Source organism: Hyperoodon ampullatus, assembly GCF_949752795.1.
Source record: "Hyperoodon ampullatus genome assembly, chromosome: 4".
Classification (NCBI taxonomy): Eukaryota; Metazoa; Chordata; class Mammalia; order Artiodactyla; family Ziphiidae; genus Hyperoodon; species Hyperoodon ampullatus.
The window spans coordinates 134,409,171-134,425,161 of record NC_136917.1 but is presented as its reverse complement, the minus strand read 5'-3'; the positions used below and the strand labels follow the sequence as shown (position 1 = coordinate 134,425,161).

General features: G+C 38.5%; 1 protein-coding gene across 1 annotated transcript in view; it reads right to left on the bottom strand.

The window, feature by feature from the left end:
• ARL15 (ARF like GTPase 15) overlaps positions 1-15,991 on the bottom strand; it is a gene marked incomplete at its 5' end in the record, with an annotated part of 422,400 nt that overhangs the window by 296,482 nt on the left and 109,927 nt on the right. The gene's annotated exons all lie outside the window — the stretch shown is intronic.

Sequence of the window (15,991 nt, the reverse complement as noted above, 5' to 3'; positions counted from 1 at the left end):
ATCCCATATTACTTCTTACATTTTATTACATGTTTGTATTATAAGCCACATCTAGTCCTTCACGGAAAGAAATGAGAAGAGAATGAAGGAGATAATAAAAAGATAGACATCAAATAAAATTTGATCAAATAGTGGCAAGAGATATTCTCTAAATCACATCCAATTTAGGTTAATGTAGGTACTTCAAACTTCCAAAGACTGATGGAAAGGCAAGAAGAGTTAAAAGGGGACATCCTAAAGACAGCACTAGATAGTGTGATAATCTTTGACTTGACACAGGATATGGCTTCAGCAGCAGTTTGAACCGCAACCTCGAATATATGACCGAATCTCAGCTAGAGAACTTTCTACGGCACTTTCATTAAAAGCCCCAATATTCAGTGTATACAAAGGTCAAATCATTATGTTGTACACCTGAAACTAATAATGTTGTATGTCAATTATACTTCAATTTTATTTTTTTTATTTTTTATTTTTTTGCATTACGTGGGCTTCTCACTGCTGCGGCCTCTCCCGTTGCGGAGCACAGGCTCTGGACGCGCAGGCCCAGCAGCCATGGCTCACGGGCCTAGCCGCTCCGCGGCATGTGGGATCTTCCCAGACCGGGGCACGAACCCGTGTCCCCTGCATCGGCAGGCGGACTCTCAACCACTGCGCCACCAGGGAAGCCCTATACTTCAATTTTAAAAGCCTCAATATCTATTTTACTTCAATTGACAATGAGATTTCAAAAAGAAAAATTAAAGATTTAGAAAACAAAGTACACTATACTGAAAATCAACTACTACTAGCAATTAATTATACTTTAAATATGTTCACTCCTCAATTTTAGCACAACGTCTAACAACTTCATATTCAAATTATATGGCTATAAAAAGCACATCAATTAACAGGTCGGGCTAACCTCACCCCACTTCTTCCTTCCTTTCTGTGCTTTCAAAGCTCCTTGAAAACATCATCTCTATTTCCCCTCTTCCCTTTCTCTCCTGAACCCACTCCTAACAGGCTCTCTCCTTGTCAAAGTCATTGTGATGTCCACACTACTAGATCCAATGGTCAGATCTCAGCCCTTGTCTTACAGGTCCTTTCCGTTAACACGATTACCACTGCCTCCTTTAAAAAGCTTTCTCACTGAACTTCTAGACACCACTCATTTCTGGATTCTCTCTTATTTCACTGGGAAGGGGGTTCCTTGTCAGTTGCTTAATCTCATCAGCCTCTTACCATCGGAATACCTGGGATGACCTAAAGCCTCTTCTACCTACACTCACTTCCATGCTGACTACCTCCAGTCTCATGCTTTCAAATCTCTCTAGATGCTTTTAACTCCCAAATTTATATCTGTACCACGGACCTCTAAACGCATATATGCAAATGCCTTCTCCACATTCCTCCTCCGGGATACTGAGTCGGCATCTTGAACCTAACATACCCAAAACACAACCCATAGCTCATCCCCAAACTTTTTCCTCGGCTCCGTTAACAGCAACTCCATTTTTTTTTTTTCCAGTTGCTCAGGCCAAAAACCCAGAATGATCCTTGGCAACTCCTTTTCTCTTAAACCACACATTCAATCCATCAGGAAACCCTGTCAGCAATAGCTTCAAACTATTTCCAGAATCCAACTACTTCTTACCACCTCTGCCCTTCCCACTCTGTCTAAGCTACTGTCATCTTGCCTGGAGTACGGCAAGAGCCTCACAACTGGCTCCCTGCTTCCTCTCTAACCTCCCTATAGTCTATTTACGACACAGTAGTCAGAGTGATCCTGTTAAAATGTGTCAGGTCACATCTATTTTCCATGCAAAATCCTCCAAAGGCCAGCCCATCTCACTCAGGATAGAAAAACCACAGCCCTTATAACAGATTACAAGGTCCCATAAAACCTGCCACAACCTCCCTCCCACCTCACCCGCCCAACTGTTTCTATGGCAACACCTACTACGATTTCCTCCCTCAGTCAGTTGCTCCTTGTTGTTCCTGGCCCATGCTAGGGACAGTCCTACTTCAGAGCTTTTGCGCTTGCCATTTCCTCTGTCTAGAAATTGCTTGCCCTAGATACGTATAGACTCACTCCTTTATCTTGTTTGGGTCTTTGCTCACACGTCACCTTTTCCGTGAGACTTACCCTGATCACTCTATTCTAAAAGTGCATCCTCCTGCCTCACGACATTCCGTATCCCCCTTATATGTTTTTTGTCTTTCCACAGCACTTACCGTCTTCTTACCTATTCAATAACTTACTCATGCATTTGGTTTACTGCCTGTGTCCCCTCATAAGAATGTTAAGTCTCATGAGGGCAGGAATTTTTGCAGGATTTTGACTGATGCATCCCCAGCAACTAGAACATGCATGGCCTGGCATAAAACATACACCCAATAAATATTTTCAAACTAATTGGTTGAATGGTTTCCATGGATCCTTCAAAAGCATACTGGATTATTTTCTAACCTCTTTCTGGATTGAGGTTGATGCAATTCTATATTCTATCCATATTTTTCTTGAGTGGAAGGAACACATTCTTTTAAATCACCTATTGGTTTTGGCATGTCTTATAACTTTTCTCTGACTCTCACCGAGCTTAGTCCTCCTCTAGAACTACAACACGAAGTTCACGGCAGTGACAGACAGGGGGAGGCTGAGGCAGAGTCCCAGGGTTGTCCAACATTTATAGGTTGGGCATCAGAGGAGAAACCAACCAGCCTGATAGGGAAAAAGCTAGGAAACATAGTGTAACAGAAATCAAGAAAAGTCGAGTGGTTCTAGAGGGAGGAGATCATCAACGAAGATGAATGCTTCTAAACAGTTACGTGAGGATCAGAACACACAAATAACCACTGTATTTGCGAATATGGAGGACGCTGGTAATCTTGATGAGCACAATTGTAATGAAGTGGTGGAGGTGGAAATCCAGGGTACGTCCTTATGTCCAACGACCTCCTCACTTGGCATGCTTCACCTGAGCCAACCTTCTGTTCTTATTGCTTTGACTACATTGATGATTTCTCAATCCCATGTCCAGCTTCAGCCTCTTTCTGGAGAACCCAAGCAGTGTGTCTAAACTTCCTGTTAGACATCTATACCTAGATATTCCTTAGGGACTCAAACTAACAAAAACCCAAATTCACTACCAATCCTCCCACCCATTTGTCCCTCCTTCCTGTATTCCCTACTTTAGGAAACGTCATCATCATCCAACCCAGCATTTAAAGCTAAAGTCCTCTTAACATTCTAGGTCCTTTCTCTCTCACACTGCTCACAATTCATAAAGGCCCCATACTCATGTTGATTCTACCTCTTAAATATTTCATATTCTCTATACCTATTGTTTTGCAATAAAGCCATTATTTCTTGACAGAACTGTCACTATTTCAACATAAATACTGTACCAAGCACATCACAGGTGCTCAATCAGATATTTGTTGATTCACTCAAGGAGCTCATATGGCCCTATTATAAATTGCTCAGATATATGGTTATAAAATCCATTTTTAACCTTAATAACCATTATTGAATTTTTTAAAAGACAAACTGAATACTCTGGGGCTGAGATACTATGAATAATGATACCATAAATAAAAAGATCCCAAAATATCAACTGGGTTGAGTGTCCCCTGGGAGACTATGGTCATGAACACTGTAGAGTTCCGACTGCCACTCACTGGAATTACTCTCACTGCCCATTGCTTTCCATAGTCCCTTCTTGTCCACTCAACCTTCTTCAACATATTTTCCCTTCAGAACTTACTCTACATGGTCTAAAAGCCATAACTCCAACGAAGGAACCTGAGCATTGCTAACAAGCTGACAAAATACATAACATAAATTATTAGTTTCTCCTTGTCAGAGGCAAGGACCCAATGAGACGTTCATCTTGAACAAGAAGTGGTAAGTCATGACTGGGAGAACACCGGCAAGGGTAAGTGATGATGCAAGCCTCAGCCTCAGAGCTCCTCATCTCTTCTGCAATTTTCTGAGACCCAGCAATATAATCTTGACCTTGATAACCTCCAAAGGGCCTTGCCAGGAGAGGACAGAAAAGACCTCAAGAAGTATTTTGGCCCCAAAACGTTTTTGAATCAAGTTAGAGAAAGTTATGAAACTCACAGTTGTCATACTTGACTTGCATCCAGAAACACAACTCAAATGAAGCATGTAGCCTAAATGGTTGATGGTTTTCAGCTGGATGTACTTTTCAGCCACCTAAAATGAAAAATCTTTCTCTAATCTCATCCTAATAAAAATCTTTGACCTGGCCAAAAAAAAGCCCTATATACCTTTATGGCAAAGTAGGAAGAGGGGGTAGATAACGGAAAATAGAATGACTTTACACAGTTTTGTACTTTTAATCCCTGATATTTATAGATTAAACACCGTTTGGAAGGCCAAAACCTGGAAAGAATCTGCTTCAGTATACCTGACCCATCATGCACACAAAATGAATCATCTTTTATCTAGCTCATACCACAAGAGAGTTTTACTTTTAGCTGAACAAACTTCCCAAAGGGACATCTAGTCATGCTATTTAGAATCCCAAAGGGCTGGCCTCGAGAGTAGGGTATCCTGATCTCTCTCTACTAGTGGACTGAGTGATATGGAGACCCCTCTTGAGACACTAAAGATGTTTATTTACTCAGGAAATAAATCCATATTCCTTTTGTCCAAGAGGCAATAATCATTCTCAATTCTCAAGGCCCAGGTTTCCCTAACTCCTCCTCCCTCCCTCTAGGCTCACATTATACTCTGTATTCTCATAGTATTTGGTTCATGTTGCTAACGTTCTACTTACTACATTGCACTAGAGCCGAAGTGCATACTGAATGTCTGTCTTCCCCATTACATATTAACTCTAAATCATTCTTTATTCAACTTTGTATCATCATGCCTGATACATAGTATGTTTGTGAAATGTGTAAATCGATGGATAAAATTAATCATGGCTGGTGTCAAGCAAATTGAATACATCCATTAAAATAGTCCAGAATCATTAGGTTAGATTAATGGAAAATATGAAGGTTTTAGTCTCATTTTTTTTGAGGTAGATTCTCTATTCAGCTACCCATATTCTAATTAATAATTCTCTAACGTGTTTCAGAAAGATTTGAAGAAGATATTCCTTGTCTTAGACTTTGAAAAGCATCCTGGAAAAATAACAGATGCAGAGATGTTCAATTTTTAAAAATAAAATTTTAAATGAGATATACACGCTTACATGCTGACTGGTCTCTGGGAGTAAGAACGAAAACCACACATTGTCTGAATTATTCTATTTAAATAAGGAAAAAGAAAGATAACACTGCTTGAAAGCTTCTGGAACCAGGAGTCTTGACTCAGCTACACTCCCTTATAACAACCCTCTCCCCAGTCCTCAAAATTGGAGTGTTCCTCTCAAAATCAAGCAAGCTGTGCAGTTATATCTGGGTAGTAAGACACAGGAGAGGGTCATTTTCAACAGAAAGGGTAATTAAAATCGTGCATTCAGGGCTTCCCTGGTGGCGCAGTGGTTGAGAGTCCGCCTGCCGGTGCAGGGGACGCGGGTTCGTGCCCCGGTCCGGGAAGATCCCACATGCCGCGGAGCGGCTGGGCCCGTGGGCCATGGCCGCTGAGCCTGCGCTTCCGGAGCCTATGCTCCACAACGGGAGAGACCACAACGGTGAGAAGCCCATGTACCGCAAAAAAAAAAAAAAAAAAAAATCGTGCATTCAGACAATCATCAGTGAAAATGTGCAATAAAATGAACCCAACTTTTGCCTTGTTTTTACTCATAAGGAATCATGCAAAGAGCTAACATAAGAATAAAAGGATACAAAATATCATAATGATTTAAATAGCTACAAAAACAACAACTCCTCACAGGATAGAGAAGGAAATAATTTTCTATCTTCATTAATCAAAAAGTTGGCCCAACCCTCATATTTCCGGAAAGCTTCTGTTATCTGTAGTCCAGTTATAGACACATACAGATGTATACTTAATTTTCTTCTCTATTTTTTCTGATCTTTAAAGTAATCCTTGCAAATAATTCAATCAAATGTATAAAGGAGAATGTGTAATTTCCACATTATTTTAACCTCCTAGAGATTATTGGTGGTCAGTTCTTCAACTTTTTTTGCATATACTACTTTATATGCATCTTTTTTCCTCTCTTTTTTTTTTTTTTTTTTTTTTTTTGCGGTACGGGGGCCTCTCACTGTTGTGGCCTCTCCCATTGCGGAGCACAGACTCTGGACGCGCAGGCTCAGCAGCCATGGCTCACGGGCCCAGCCGCTCCATGGCATGTGGGATCTTCCCAGACCGGGGCACGAACCCGTGTCCCCTGTATCGGCAGGCGGACTCTCAACCACTGCGCCACCAGGGAAGCCCCCTTCCTCTCTTTTTTAAAAGAGAGGAAATGAATTGCATACAAGAGGGATCACTGTATTCCTAATTATACAACTAGCTCATCGTTTTTCTGATTTATCACAGACAGTGCTCTGTGTCATAATAGAGTTCTGATTCTTTTTACTTTTTTATTTTTTGAATTTTATTCATTTTTTATACAGCAGGTTCTTATTAGTTATGCATTTTATACATATTAGTGTATATAGGTCAATCCCAATCTCCCAATTCATCACACCACCACCCCCTCCCCCTGCCACTTTCCCCCCGTGGTGTCCATACGTTTGTTCTCTACATCTGTGTCTCAATTTCTGCCCTGCAAACCAGTTCATCTGTACGATTTTTCTAGGTTCCACATATATGCATTAACATACGATATTTATTTTTCTCTTTCTGACTTACTTCACTCTGTATGACAGTCCCTAGATCCATCCACATCTCTACAAATGACCCAATTCCTTCCTTTTTCGGCTGAGTAACATTCCATTGTATATATGTACCACATCTTCTTTATCCATTCGTCTGTCGATGGGCATTTAGGTTGCTTCCATGACCTGGCTATTGCAAATAGTGCAGCAATGAATAATGGGGTGCATGTGTCTTTTTGAATTATGGTTTTCTCTGGGTATATGCCCAGTAGTGGGATTGCTCGATCATATGGTAATTCAATTTTTAGTTTTTTTAGGAACCTCCATACTGTTCTCCATAGCGGCTATATCAATTTACATTCCCACCAACAGTGCAAGAGAGTTCCCTTTTCGCCACACCCTCTCCAGCATTTGTTGTTTGTAGATTTTCCGATGATGCCCATTCTAACTGATGTGAGGTGATACCTCATTGTAGTTTTGATTTGCATTTCTCTAATAATTAGTGATGTTGAGCAGCTTTTCATAGGCTTCTTGGCCATCTGTATGTCTTCTTTGGAGAAATGTCTATTTAGGTCTTCTGCCCACTTTTGGATTGGGTTGTTTGTTTTTTTTAATATTGAGCTGCATGAGCAGTTTATATATTTTGGAGATAAGTCCTTTGTCCATTGATTCATTTGAAAATATTTTCTCCCATTCTGAGGGTTGTCTTTTTGTCTTGTTAGTAGTTTCCTTTGCTTTGCAAAAGCTTTTCAGTTTCATTAGGTCCCGTTTGCTTATTTTTGTTTTTATTTTCATTACTCTAAGAGATGGATCAAAAAAGATCTTGCTGTGATTTATGTCAAAGAGTGTTCTGCCTATGTTTTCCTCTAAGAGTTTTATAGTGCCCAGTCTTACATTTAAGTCTCTAATCCATTTTGTGTTTAGTTTTGTGTATGGTGTTTGGGAGTGTTCTAATTTCATTCTTTTACATGTAGCTGTCCAGTTTTCCCAGCACCACTTATTGAAGAGACTGTCTTCTCTCCACTGTATATCCTTGCCTCCTTTGTCATAGATTAGTTGACCATAGGTGCATGGGTTTATCTCTGGGCTTTCTATCCTGTTCCATTGATTTATATTTCTGTTTTTGTGCCAGTACCATACTGTCTTCATTACTGTAGTATAATCTTTGTAGTATAGTCTGAAGTCAGGGAGTCTGATTCCTCCAGCTCTGTGTTTTTCCCTCAAGACTGCTTTAGCTATTCAGGGTCTTTTGTGTCTCCATACAAATTTTAAGATTTTTTGTTCTAGTTCTGTAAAAAATGCCATTGGTAATTTGATAGGGATTGCATGGAATCTGTAGATTACTTTGGGTAGTATAGTCATTTTCACAATATTGATTCTTGCAATCCAAGAACATGGTATATCTCTCCATCTGTTTGTATCATCTTTAATTTTTTTTCATCAGTGTCTTATACTTTTCTGAATACAGGTCTTTTGTCTCCCTAGGCAGGTTTCTTCCTAGATATTTTATTCTTTTTGTTGCAATGGTAAATGGGAGTGCTTCCTTAATTTCTTTTTCAATTTTTCATCATTAGTGTATAGGAATGCAAGAGATTTCTGTGCATTAATTTTGTATCTTGCAACGTTACCAAATTCATTGATAAGCTCTAGTAGTTTTCTGATGGCATCTTTAGGATTCTCTATGTATAGTATCATGTCATCTGCAAACAGTGACAGTTTTACTTTTTCTTTTCCAATTTATATTCCCTTTATTTCTTTTTCTTCTCTGATTGCCATGGCTAGGACTTCCAAAACTATGTTGAATAATAGTGGTGAGAGTGGACATCCTTGTCTTGTTCCTGATCTTAGAGGAAATGCTTTCAGCTTTTCACCATTGAGAATGATATATGCTGTGGGTTTGTCATATACGGCCTTTATTATGTTGAGGTAGGTTCCCTCTATGCCCACTTTCTGGAGAGTGTTTATCATAACTGGATGTTGAATTTTGTCAAAAGCTTTTCCTGCATCTACTGATATGATCATATGGTTTTTATTCTTCAATTTGGTAATATGGTGTATCACATTGATTGATTTTGTATATTGAAGAATCCTTCCATCCCTGGGATAAATCCCACTTGATCATGGTGTATGATCCTTTTAATGTGTTGTTGGATTCTGTTTGCTAGTACTTTGTTGAGGATTTTTGCATCTATATTCATCAGTGATATTGGTCTGTAATTTTCTTTTTTTGTAGTATCTTTGTCTGGTTTTGGTATCAGGGTGATGGTGACCTCATAGAATGAGTTTGGGAGTGTTCCTTGCTCTGCAATTTTTTGGAAGAGTTTGAGAAGGATGGGTGTTAGCTCTTCTCTAAATGTTTGATAGAATTCACCTGTGAAGCCATCTGGTCCTGGACTTCTGTTTGTTGGAAGATTTATAATCACAGTTTCAATTTCATTACTTGTGATGGGTCTGTTCATATTTTCTATTTCTTCCTGATTCAGCATTGGAAGGTTATACTTCTCTAAGAATTTGTCCATTTCTTCCAGGTTGTCCATTTTACTGGCATAGAGTTGCTTGTAGAAGTCTGTTAGGATGTTTTGTATTCCTGCAGTGTCTGTTGTAACTTCTCCTTTTTCATTTCTACTTTTATTGATTTGAGTCCTCTCCCTCTTTTTCTTGATGAGTCTGGCTAATGGTTTATCAATTTTGTTTATCTTCTCAAAGAACCAGCTTTTACTTTTACTGATCTTTGCTATTGTTTTCTTTGTTTCTATTTCATTTATTTCTGCTCTGATCTTTATGATTTCCTTCCTTCTACTAACTTTGGGTTTTGCTTGTTCTTCTTTCTCTAGTTCCTTTAGGTGTAAGGTTAGATTGTTTATTTGAGATTTTTCTTGTTTCTTGAGGTAGGCTTGTATTGCTATCAACTTCCTTTTAGAACTGCTTTTACTGCATCCCATAGGTTTTGGATAGTTGTGTTTTCATTGTCATTTGTCTGTAGGTATTTTTTGATTTCCTCTTTGATTTCTTCAGTGCTCTTGGTTATTTAGTAATGTATTGTTTATCCTCCATGTGGTTGTGTTTTTTACGTTTTTTTCCCTCTAATTGATTTCTAATCTCATAGCATTGTGGTCAGAAAAGATGCTTGATATGATTTCAATATTCTTAAATTTACTGAGGCTTGATTTGTGACCCAAGATGTGATCTATCCTGGAGAATGTCCCATGCGCACTTGAGAAGAAAGTGTAATCTGCTGGTTTTGGATGGAATGTCCTATAAATATTAAATCTATCTGGTCTGTTGTGTCATTTAAAGCTTGTGTTTCCTTATTAATTTTCTGTTTGGATGATCTGTCCATTGGTGTAAGTGACGTGTTAAAGTCCCCCACTATTACTGTGTTACTGTCGATTTCCTCTTTTATAGCTGTTAGCAGTTGCCTTATGTGTTGAGGTGCTCCTATGTTGGGTGCATATATATTTATAATTGTTATATCTTCTTCTTGGATTGATCCCTTGATCATTATGTAGTGTCCTTCCTTGTCTCTTGTAACATTCTTTATTTTAAAGTCTATTTCATCTGATATGAGTATTGCTACTCCAACTTTCTTTTGATTTCCATTTGCATGGAATATCTTTTTCCATCCCCTCACTTTCAGTGTGTATGTGTCCCTAGGTCTGAAGTGGGTCTGTTGTAGACAGCATATATATGGGTCTTGTTTTGGTACCCGTTCAGCGAGTCTGTGTCTTTTGGTTGGAGCATTTAATCCATTCATGTTTAAGGTAATTATTGATATGTATGTTCCTATTACCGTTTTCTTAATTGTTATGGGTTTGTTTTTGTAGGTCCTTTTCTTCTCTTGTGTTTCCCACTTAGAGAAGCTCCTTTAGCATTTTTTGTAGAGCTGGTTTGGTGGTGCTGAATTCTCTTAGCTTTTGCTTGCCTGTAAAGCTTTTGATTTCTCCATCAAATCTGAATGAGATCCTTGCTGGGTAGAGTAATCTTGGTTGTAGGTTCTTCCCTTTCATCACTTTAAATATGTCATGCCACTCCTTTCTGCTGAGAAATGAGCTGTTAACCTCATGGGAGTTCCCTTGTATGTTATTTGTCATTTTTCCCTTGTTGTTTTCAATAATTTTTCTTTGTCTTTAATTTTTGTCAATTTGATTACTATGTGTCTCAGCATGTTTCTCCTTGGGTTTATCCTGCCTCGGACTCTCTGAGCTTCCTGGACTTGGGTGGCTATTTCCTTTCCCATGTTAGGGAAGTTTTCAACTATAATCTCTTCAAATATTTTCTTAGGTCATTTCTCTCTCTCTTCTCTTTCTGGGACCCCTATAATGTGAATGTTCTTGTGTTTAATGTTGTCCCAGAGGTCTCTTAAGCTGTCTTCATTTCTTTTCATTCTTTATTCTGTTCCACAGCAGTGAATTCCACTGTTCTATCTTCCAGGTCACTTATCTGTTCTTCTGCCGCAGTTATTCTGCCATTGATTCCTTCTAGTGTAGTTTTCCTTTCAGTTATTGTATTGTTCATCCCTGTTTGTTTGTTCCTTCATTCTTCTAGGTGTTTGTTCTTTAATTCTTCTAGGTCTTTGTTAAACATTTCTTACATCTTCTCAATCTTTGCCTCCATTCTTTTTCTGAGATCCTGGATTATCTTCACTGTCATTATTCTGAATTCTTTTTCTGGAAGGTTCCCTATCTCCACTTCGTTTAGTTGTTTTTCTGTGGTTTTATCTTTTTCCTTCATGTGGTACATAGCCCTCTGCCTTTTCATTTTGTCTATCTTTCTGTGAATGTGGTTTTTGTTCCATAGGCTGCAGGATTGTAGTTCTTCTTGCTTCTGCTGTCTGCCCTCTGCAAGTTCTGATTTTTTTTAATATCAGTACAGAATTTCACTCTATGACCCTCCCAAAATTTAAGTAGTCTCTTACTGGTGACTGATACATGGTGAATTTTAAACTATATAGAATTTAGACTTTTAGAGCTATAAAGACCTTAATGAGTATCTTACAGAGTCCAAAAGTGTCACTCTATAGATAAAAGTACAGAAGCCCCAAGATACTGAAGTATGTTAATAAAAAAGATTGCAACTTTGCTTGGTAGCAGACAAGGGAATGTAAACTATAAATTTTCCCACTACTTAGAAGTTGAGAGCTCAAACTCTAGAGCCAGACTTCTGGGTTTGATTCCCATCTCCATTACTTACTTAGCTGAGCCACCTTTGTCAAATCACATAACCTCTCTGGGACTCAGTTTCCTTATCTCAATAATGTGACAATAATATAGTTGTTGTCAAGAAGAAACTGATTATAATATAAAATGCTTAGAATACTACCTTGGCAATAAAGCAATAAGTAAGTGCTAATTATTACTGTTACGTGCTGAATGTTTATGCCCACCCCCTCCAAATTCAGATGTTGAAATGCTAAGCCTTCATATGATAGTATTAGGAGGTGGGACCTGCGGGAGGTGATTAGGTCAAGGGTGGAACCGTCAAGAATGGGATTAGTACCCTTATAAAAGAGATGGCACAGAACTCTGGTCATGTCCACCATGTGTCTATGAACTAGGAACCAGGCCCTCACCAGACACTGAATCTCCCAGCACCTTCATCATCTTGAACTTCCCAGCCTCCAGAACTATGAAAAATAAATGTGTTTTATTTAAGCCACCCAGTCTATGGTACTTCATTATAGCAGCCGGAACTAGGACAATTATAACTGTAGCTATTAATATTATATCATGGTACTTCAAGCTTACTTTATTAAACAATTAAGATTTCTGTTCTTGGCATAAGCAAAATAGAAAACACAAACTTTTGGTTGTTATTTAAGATTTTGGTATTTATACAGTCACACTACTCCTTTATTATTCTTTATTAAAATATAAAATTATGTAATGGCTGCAGGGAGATATATTGAATTATGACTTATGAAGGATTTAAGTATATCCAACTGAAACAGAACTCTCAACAGAAATGTGAACACTTATTTATGTTAGAGTTATTGGTTACCTATCTAAACCTCCTTGGAATGAGGAATGGAGGAAGAAAAGGAAATCAAAATCATCAGTCCTACTATATTTTCACTCATGTGAATTTTACAATAAAGGGTGAAAATTTTAAACTCCACAGAACATACTAGTGAATATGTACTGATTCTCATGCAGAAAAAACACCTGCTCCAGGTGGTGGGCTAATATTTGAGGGAAACAAATGTGTTGGTTTCAGTTCTCTGTGACTTGTAAGATTTGCACTTCCTTTAATATTGGTGGTGTTATTGGTTTTCTGCTGTTTTATTCTTTCTTTCTTTATTTATTTTACTTAAAACACATTAGACTGAAGTGTATTAGCAGAGCCCAGATTGTTTGAACACCTTTCAACAGCAAGAACAAAATGTTACATACCTTTGAGGTAGAGCCTAATAACCCACCCAGAGAAACAGAGAGCTCTGACAGTACTCCAAACCATGGTGTCCCAGCCCTCATTTTGATGCAGCTCCCTTTCAGTATCTCAACTGGTTAGAAGTGACATTTTTCTTTATTGTTCAAAATCATGAATTCTTAGGCCATAGGATACTCTGCACTTCCATATGATCCAAGAGCTTTTTTATTTTTTTAAGCAGAATTCATTAAAAAACTTAGAGTATGTAGCTCACCAGAATGGCCCATGAGAAGTCAGCAGGCGGTACACAACTTACTTGTTGAAGTTAAAATGGGCAGAGTATTTTGGCTGGTCCAAGACTAAAACTGAGGAGGACAAGTATATCTGAGTACATATTTAAAAGAACTCAGTTCCTTTTCTTCGACTTGAACTCACTCCTGTTCAATTTAAAATCATTTTATCTTTTTAAAATTTAAATTTGAATCTTTAAGAATAGGGGGACATTTTCATAACTCCTTTTCCGAAGAAATCTTTGGCAATAAAAAGTCAAGCAGTACTCACGTCAAAGGTTAAAATATCACAGACCACATTTCCTTCTCAGGTCTATATCCCTTAATCAGGTAAACAAGCTTCAACTGTTAGAATTATATAGTTTGAATTCCAAAGACAAAGAAGTTAAACATTCTTTTGAAATCATAGGGATTTCCACTTTGAATATAGATGAACAAAGAAATAAAAACAAAGTAGTTGATTACCATACTGCTGGCCTCGCTTTGCAGTGTGTAAGCTCTCTAAAAGATTTTTTAAATTTATTTTTATTAAGTTTTTTTTTAATGATAGAAAATGGAAAGAAAACAAGCACAAAATTGGAAAGGATCATGCCTGGGTCTCACCCCATCCCACTCTCCAATAACTGAATTCAGTTTGTGCTCCATAGAGTAGCAAACAGAAGAAATAACTAGGGCAGATCATCCCTAGGTCCTCAGCCGATTCCCTTCAGATGACTAATTCCTTCTTATCTCTCTATACGTTAATGTACATGGAGCAATTCAACTGAATCCCATCTTTGCCTCACTCTGAAAGACCACTCTGAAAATTTGCTGATGGAAGAATAAGGAATTGGAAGTGTAAGACAGGAGGAAAAGTAGAGGAAACACTAATCTGGCGATTCATGGTAGAACGGCAATACAAACTTGCCTGGGTGTTTTCCAGGTAATGAGAAACATCTCATGAATGCCAAGGAAAGAACTTTAAATGACTGCTCTTTTAACACGCTTTTCAGGTAAATGTCTTCAGGCCGGTGTCACAGAAAAGCCCCTGACTGGGAGGGGTTCCCCCTGCTTCATGATCACACTAGCTCTGAACATAATTAAAACTAATCCTTTTACCTGCCTACATTTCTTACAAGCAATCCGTCTAGAGTAGTACATGAAAAAGGTCTGGATGTTTTGCACCAACAAGATTCAATCAGGACTTCAACGTTGGGGGTCAGGGGATGCAAGTCCAAACAACAGCAGCTCATTCACTTATTTAAAACATTCAGCTATTTTCAAAGGCTTAGAACACACAGAGCATAATGGCGTATGAAAATGACAGGCCCTCATCAGAGGCACTGCCTCCAAATTTGCTTACGTCGAGCTTTGAGAGACAGCCAAGACATGAAAACCCTAGAGAAGGAAAAATTTATGTCATGACTTACATTAAGAAACAGGCTGTAGAAACAACAAGTGTTTACAAACCGATTTAGGGTGCTCAAAATTACACGAGAAAGGCTACAGAAAGATCCTCTCTCTCAAAAAGTAGTTGATACAATTATACACCAACTCCCTAAAAGGGTTTCCTGTACCAGAGTTGGGGAGAGGTCAGTGTTGCTCTGTCCTTACGTCATTAGGTGCCACAGAAAATACGTTTAGCTTTTGCAATAAGCACATCAACTGTTCATGACAAACTTTTTATGCAGTTTTATTCCTCTCGTCACCCTCTCACACACAAGCCAAAGTAACAACTAAAAAAACTGAACCACAATTATACTTCTATGGTGATTCTTCTCACCAGGTTATTTTATTTAAACATCACATGTAACAACGATAATCCTACCCTTCCCGACTCATCGGATTTACTTTCACCACTTTTTTTTGCAGCTCAGTTGGAAGATGGTGGCATATACAACACCTATGTCCTTTGTCTCCACTCAAATGCCTCAGATTCAACAGGCACCAAATAAATGTTGAGCAATTCTCATCTCCTCAACAGCTTTCCTTGGTTTCATCTTCGATTCATATCTGTGGCTTACCAAAGAGAACACCAGAGTATGGCCTTAGTCTTAACTTTAGAAAGAAGAAACTCAAACTGATTCATTCTAACTCAACATCTCTCTACCCACCACCTCTTCATGGAAGAGGCAAGCTTTTGTGCTTTCAGAGTCTGAGGTAACCCCAAGTCACAACAGGCCATCTGCCCGATCTTCTCATCTTAGTAACTGGGACTCCTTAGAAAACTTCAAGCCAGAAATTTAACATCACACACACACATATGGATTAAAACCAGGTGAGTAAGATATACATACAATGAGTGAGAAATTCAAAGCAAATAGAAATTCCCTCACGACCCAAAACATGGTACCACCTAGGATGTATGGTACAAATGAATTATAAAGTTGAGATTTTTAAAGTCACATGAATGAGGGCTCTTTAGCCCAAGTTTAACGAGTCCCATCTCCTTAAAAATTTTATTGTTTAACTTATGTTTTAGGCAGGTACAACAAAGTAGCACCCTGCCATATTATATAAGAATCAAGGCAGAAAAACCAGTGGTGTGGTAAGGAGGTTAATGGCTTCCCCCAAATCGATCCACCTCCTAATCTCTGGAACCTGTGAAA